The sequence below is a fragment of the Dermacentor andersoni genome, chromosome 10 (genome assembly GCF_023375885.2).
Source record: "Dermacentor andersoni chromosome 10, qqDerAnde1_hic_scaffold, whole genome shotgun sequence".
Lineage (NCBI taxonomy): Eukaryota > Metazoa > Arthropoda > Arachnida > Ixodida > Ixodidae > Dermacentor > Dermacentor andersoni.
This window is the reverse complement of record NC_092823.1, coordinates 108,185,669-108,192,618: the sequence shown is the minus strand read 5'-3', so window position 1 is coordinate 108,192,618 and position 6,950 is coordinate 108,185,669. Positions and strand designations below refer to the sequence as shown.

General features: G+C 40.8%; 1 long non-coding RNA gene and 1 other non-coding gene across 2 annotated transcripts; one reads left to right on the top strand and one right to left on the bottom strand.

Annotated features, from left to right (window-relative positions):
- Positions 1-39: 39 nt before the first annotated feature.
- On the top strand, positions 40-4,799 carry LOC129387938 (uncharacterized). The gene is made up of 2 exons (XR_008615086.2): positions 40-214; positions 982-4,799. It is a non-coding gene; the product is annotated as an uncharacterized lncRNA (long non-coding RNA).
- Positions 4,800-6,304: 1,505 nt separating this feature from the next.
- On the bottom strand, positions 6,305-6,396 carry TRNAY-GUA (transfer RNA tyrosine (anticodon GUA)). Its single transcript is given in 2 exon segments — positions 6,305-6,340; positions 6,360-6,396. It is a non-coding gene; the product is annotated as a tRNA-Tyr (tRNA).
- Between the last annotated feature and the right edge of the window lie 554 nt (positions 6,397-6,950).

Here is a 6,950-nt window from a genome sequence, read left to right as displayed (position 1 = left end):
CCCCACGTGACCACGCATGACCCAATAGAATCACGGGAGTGAAGCTTACCCTTATTTGGAAGTTTGCGGCCTGTCATCGGCTGGCGTGTGCTCTTGGCGCGTCGAATTTGCACATTCAAGCGTCCCTGCGAAAGGCCGATTAGCAACTTGCGCTATCGTTCCGACTGTGACGCAATAGCGGCCGCTTTTCATTCGCCGGCGGTCTCCTTCGGTCGTGCGTAGCCTCTGCATATTTTCGCCTCACAATGAGATGTGATGTTGCCCATGTTGCCTGATTACGTAACTCAGGAAACAACGGTTAAGTTTACGGTAGCCGCGAAACCTCAATTTTACATTCTGAAACGAAACTGAATTCTTCTGAATTCAGTTTTCGTGAAAATTAGTACAACTTACGGCCGTGCTGCCCAGGTGTCTTGTAAACCTGCTTCGCCTAGTTCAATAAGTTCTCTGAATCAACTGTTGTTTAGGGTCATGTTGGGAAAAATGGCAACGTAGTTTATAAAGATAGCACATGTTATGTTGGCTGATATGGTGCTAGATCGCGTGACGACCTCGATTACAGAGGGTATGCAGCCTCAGGTTTGTTCCACCCCATATGTATGAGCTTTCTGCACTAAAGGGCATTAACAAAAAAGAAAATTAAGTTAGCAGGACTGCCAGTACTTTAATTGAATAAATTAAGTGTCTTTTCACAGTCCTTGAAACTAGTACCTTAACTTGAGTTAGTGCTCTGACTACTAGGAGCTCTGATTTAGATTTGGAGTTTGAACAAAGAAGGGTAACACAATAGCTAGCTATCACCACTGTTAACGGTGCATCTTGTAGCCCGTGACGACAACTTGTTTTAACCTCTTGTGCAATGTTATGTAATTCAGCTGTCTCACAAAAGCCCTGTAGAAGCAAATAGCCAGAAAGGAGCATATTTAACACAAAGCAAATCTTTAAGCATGTTTACTAAAGGAAATATTTTGCTTCTTTCAGGCTTGGTCAAGTCATGCCACTTACTTGGAGCTGTATTGAGATGGCTTGCTGCCTATCAACCTCGATTCGTCTGGTAACCCCCCTGGTCAAGTGCTGCAGTCAATACTCTCATATTTTTATCAGTATAGTGAGTGAAGACCTAAGAACACCTTAATACAATGCCAAATACACTGCGTTTCAGCGTAAAGTGAATTTGTGTAAGTAGGCCAGCTGATTGTGTTCACTTATTTACATGATGTCATGGTGAAGGGGAACTTTTTTTCAGTATCGGTGTCTCTTCGGAAATATGTCTCGAGCGTAAGGCACACAGGGCAGTCCAGGGCTGATTTTTGGGCAGAACTAGTATTGAATCTTTTAGTTATCACTGAGTAGGGATGTTTCTAGGTGCAAAAACAGTACCATAAGTATGCTGTTTACCTTCCATCTGGACATGTTACCTACCTGTTGTTAGTGGAGTGATGATCTACAGTTCACCACTTCCAAGCTGTTAGTTTTTTAGTTTGTTTGTGTAAGATGTCACTCTTCACTATAACAATATTTTAATGCTTATACTCTAAAAAATGTTTACATTGTTTGGGGGGCACTTTGTCCTCAAACAATAATTGTGATATGTCTTGGTTCTGTTTCCTTTCTTGAAAACACTACACTCATTACTTTCTTGTCAAGAATGCTATAAACAAGCATGCCGCTTGTGACCTGCAAGTACTGGCCGGGCAGCGTGACAGAAATGAAAGGCTCATAAGATAGATGCCGATTATTGTTTACTATAAGTACTATAAGGTCCAAACTTTTAGAGTTTCTGTGGGCTTAGGCCCATAGTTGTCATAAATTGCGATGCACCATACTTTCAGCAGTGGCTTTTAAGAAATAACTTCTCTAGACCTTCTTCAGATGTTTCTTTTCATGATTACAACTCTTCCATCAAATGTGTGCATGAGTATTTCAACATATGCATCAAATTGTAGCACACTGACATTCCCTACTGCAGTGTTGAACACACTTGTCACTCAGTCGATGATCTGTTTTTGGTAATAGAAATTGTACTTGTTGCTACAGTCTCTACAACCAGATGTTCCTGCTAATGCTTTAGGTATTTTTTTACAGACAGTGCTGTAGAGAAAGAGTTTATTTCTTTTGGCATTGCCTCATTCGCAGCAGCGGGCGTCGGAAATTCTGTAATTGCCAGTAAACCATTTTATCAGGCGATGTTTTTAAATGTTTTGACTGAAACTGGTCCACCTCAAGGTGTGTCAATTTAGTAGGAGTAACAAGACAAGCACCAGTAATGCTAATACTTAGCTGTTGCATGTAAAATTTTCATACAGGGGCTTCTGTGTGCACTGGAGCGCATAGACAGTGAAATGTCAATGTCTTTCATGCCGAAATTCAGGAACACATTCCTTAAGACTGGTGCTAGTCTCGGGGATTCTACTAAACACCTACTGATTAAGCATGGGTTTCAATTCCATAATGACATGTGCATTGATCTCATTAGTTAATGCTTTAGTCAATGAATTTTGGGCAGTTATATCACAGTACCTCATTTACACTGCCACAAATAATGTATTGCTTATGTAATAGCCTGTTTTCAGTTGTTGCACTGTCCTTATTAATTGATGTGTTTGCTGAGATACCTGGTCTATCATAGTGTTTGCCCAAGCTTGATGAAGTATCAGTTGTTGAGGGAGCATTGATGGAGCAACGAGTGTGCATTCAGACTTGAGGAAGTGGGGGGAAGGGGTCACAATGACTGCATAACACATGCATCAAGTGCATAGTGATTTGCGTACCCTGTCTTGATTAAACGGTTCGGCAACAGCATTTGTCCTGGCTTTTATCGTGACTTGGAATTGTCAAAGCTGCTACAGTTTAGCTTCATTACAATGAAGTCACATCTAAGACGAAAATACCTTTGCAATATTCAATAATAATTATAAGTGTACATGCACATATCAGCTTATAAGGATATAGTGATACTTAGTAATATCTGATAATTCTTAATATCCACGATCATTATGTCAAAGTTAGACTGTATTCTGGCAAAATAATGCCATGTCCTTGTGCTTGAGCCAATCAGACCAGTGAGGGTGGTAAATGTCGCCGTGGCAAAATGTCCGTAGCAGCATCCCATAGTGAACTGCATCACGACAAAGACGTCATTTATTTCAAAGTACGTTACAGGCCCCATGAGGAGCATTGAATAAGGGGGGCATCATTGCAAGTCAGTTGTACATGTGAATACCGCAAAGATTTGTATAAATCATTGTTACAAAACAGTATCACTGATGAAGATGTGCTAATGAGCGATACATTTAAATTTACCGCACATATAATCAAAAACTTTTGAATAAGAAGTGTAATTTAAAGCATGAAAATAAAAGGACAATACTAACTATACTCAAATAAATTACAGTTTGGGGCGCTTTACAAAACATCAGATCACTTCTACCATTGCTTATGCGCATATTCAATCATTGTGTGAGAAAAAGTGTAGTTTAAAGAATGAAAGAAACGAAAAATCACCGTGACGTTACATAGGTATACAGAACATGACATACGGAATAACACATTTTTAAGACAGAAACTGCAGTTCCCGGAGTTGTCTTAATTTATCTCCAAATGTTTACATGACAGTACTATCAGGAAGCGAATTCCACAAGCGGATGGCTCGTGGCAAAGCCAACAGATTACATCCATCCGTGTTTCCGTAGATGCAAGTAAAGCTTAACTCATTATTCAGTCGTGTCATGCAACTTGCATGTTGCACCAGCAAAGATGACGACTTAATTTGATGAACATATATGGAGCAAGGATAGTAATGCCACGTCATGAAGACCACTTAGTGCATGAAGCCAAATGTCAAGTTTGATTCTAGTTATGCTTGACTGCCAATTGTAATTGCGGTAAAAGAATCGACTAGCTCATGATAGCCAAGTCATGCTTGACTTGGCTAAATCACTTCAACTAAATACTCCACAAAATATATGTACATATATTGGCTGTACTTGTATGAACATACAAGGTGTGATCTTGTGGAATGAAGTTCAACTGTGCATGCAACTTGCCTCAGATTTCCTTTAGCTTTTGTAAAGGTGTTGAGTACAAGTCAGTAAGTTTGTTTCACACTGCCAAGGAGTAATCAAGGAAGCTTGAAATGTTGGCTCGTGCAGCTAGTGAAGGCAGATGCAGCAATGCTCCATGCTTTTTTTCTCGCTTTAACCTTACATCTTAGTTCTAATGCACTTAAAAGTTACATGACAGCAAAGCTCAATTTTGTGTTGCAGTGTTTGTGTGATAATAAACAATAGACACATCTCCTTGTGCAACTGCATGATGATACAAGCATTGTCCTAACCTTGTTTTTTGTAACAGTATTCAAGAGCTTTAGTGTATACCTATGAGCTTTTAATTTGGCCATCACAAGGAACACAAATGACTTTTACTCTTGCGACAGTCATTTTGGGATGGTTTCTTCAATGAATTCAGCCATGACCTGTTATTAGAGGAGCACTGTAGGGAAACGTTTCGCACTGTTCTGTCACCTTCTCCCTTCCTTAATTCCTACGATTTGGCACAAAAATGATTTTTTATTGTCTAATTAAGTTTGTGCTGTCAGATTATTTGTCAAAGTTTTGTTTGCATCATAGATAAAGGTTTTATTATTAGTGGGAAAAAATGAAGTGTGGTCTTCCCTGTCTCGAACGTGGCACCCAAGCTGTTGTGCCAGTGATGTTGGTCTGGCATTGTAGATTTCACGGCGTTGTCCTGTATTGAACCATTTATTTGGGTGCACTATAAAAGTCCGCTTAGGTCATCAAGTTGAATCTCTGCCTATTGTTCATTTTGCATCTTTTTATGCTTAGCAAGACAACGGGAGGACAGGTCTGGAAGATTTATGTTTAATGAACGAATAAGCTTTTATGTTTAGAAATGCAAAGAATGCTTTGCTATTCCATTCAGTAATTCACCATTCAAGATTGTCGAGTGTAATTGTCGCTGTTTGAATGTAAGGAATAGCAGTCTCGGGGGAGAAAGACTTGTGAGGATCGTTGCGAGGGACTCAGCCTTGGTATAGCCGTAGATGCTGCAGAAAGACACTGCAGTTTCCTCAGAAACAAAATGGAGCAGCTAGGTTAAACTTATGTAAAAAAATAACTCCACTCATTTAGATTTGTTGTTGTGATTTTAAGGATAGCAATATTATGTTTGGATAATGTAATCCCAGTTGGATCTCTTTAAACTGACGTGCAGTGATGCACGTTCAAAGTAGAACACGTTTTTAAAATGAGGATGTATCCGTTATTTGCTTCGATTCAGAAATTGTAAATCGGAAACACTGCGACGTTATATTTTCGATTGCAAGCTGCAAAGATGTGTCATCGACATGCAGCCCAGAGGTTGGCCGTCTAGGAACCACTTGTGAATGCTTTATTCCTAAAGCATTATCGATTCGTGTATGTCGGTTTCATTTTATGAGCACGTGGTTCTTTCCTGAATCGCAAGACTGTCAAAACGAATTGTCTCCATACTAAGCCGTGTCCGAAGTTCTTTATGATTATCCATAAACAAATAAGTGTATTTTAATGCGGAATATTGAATATAATACAACGAATGTGTAACTGCCATGAAAAGCGAGGTGTACGCATAGTACGCACACTCATGAAAACGACACTGAAATGCCTTATGTCAGACTAAATTTATTTTACAGTGAAGCCGTTAAGGGCTACTTTCACCACTATCGTGTCCGTGGGTAGAAAAAAAAAAAAGATCCTGAAGATGGTACAATACCGGGCCGGCCTACGACGGAGGTGCAGTTTGCTATTAACTGAGCTTCTTTAACTCTTCTACGTGACAAAATGTAAAGCCATCAAATATGGCATGTTAATAGGTTGTTGAATTTATTGAATTGTCAGGCCTCCCTGACATTCCTGTTAGCGCGATAACATCGCAATGCGATACTAAAATTACTAAAGTTGCTTGAACAGTCTACAAAACCGTATCAGAGAGGCCTGCTTTGTAAGTAGAAATTGAGGCGGCAGTTGTAAATTGGTTTTGTTACAATCCATTACGTTTTGCGTCATTTTGGTGCGGGAAAGAGTTCTGAAAAACCTGCTATGTTCAATCCCTGGCTCAATTAGAATGCATGTACTAACCCACAAGCACTGACGTGACTGCAAGGTAGTTGAAGCTACACCAAAACAACCGAATAATCATCTCTCTCTCTCTCTCTCTTTTTTTTTTGCGTCTGTAAAATATTTAAGCGCCCCTATGTCGACGTCTGATGAACAAAAATTCCAGAAAGCAAAAAAAAAAAAAAAAAATCTCCGTCGAGCCGGATTCGAACCAGCGACCTATGGATGTCAGCGTTGGTTTTTCCTCTACAGTCCACCGCTCTACCAACTGAGCTATCGACGGAACGAGAATGCGTGCGCGTTATAGATTGAGTGACCACAACCGTGCAGTCAATGTCTCCTTTACTAGATGCCCGCTTTCGTCCCGCCGCATTGCCCGCTTTACCACTGTAACGGCGGTTCCCTTAGTTCAGCATAAATTCCGTGAGGCAGCCCTCGTTGCCTTTTCAACTTTCGGCGGATGTGGCAGCGGCGGCTGAATGCTTCCGCCGGCGAGTTATATGTGCGGACGTCTGTTAGCGAGCGTTATCGCGGGCCTCCGAGACGTTGACAGATGCCATGGTAATCTCAGAGGCCGCAGCACGTGATCTAAGTTGCAGGCGTTCGCCATGAGAGGCGCTCGTTGCAATTTTTTCAAAGGGTTGAGCCTCAATCATCCATCCAGTGACTCTAGTTCGAGGTAGAGCATAGAGTTTCTAAAAATACCCTAGAGGGAAATGTGGCGCTAGTGTCTACGGGGGTTCTCATGAGCGTTGCCTCAACCTACATGGGAATGATGGGAAGTACAGGCTTCGGATTGACTTCGGTCTTTAGACTAGTGGCGTTTGTTTCTGGCGC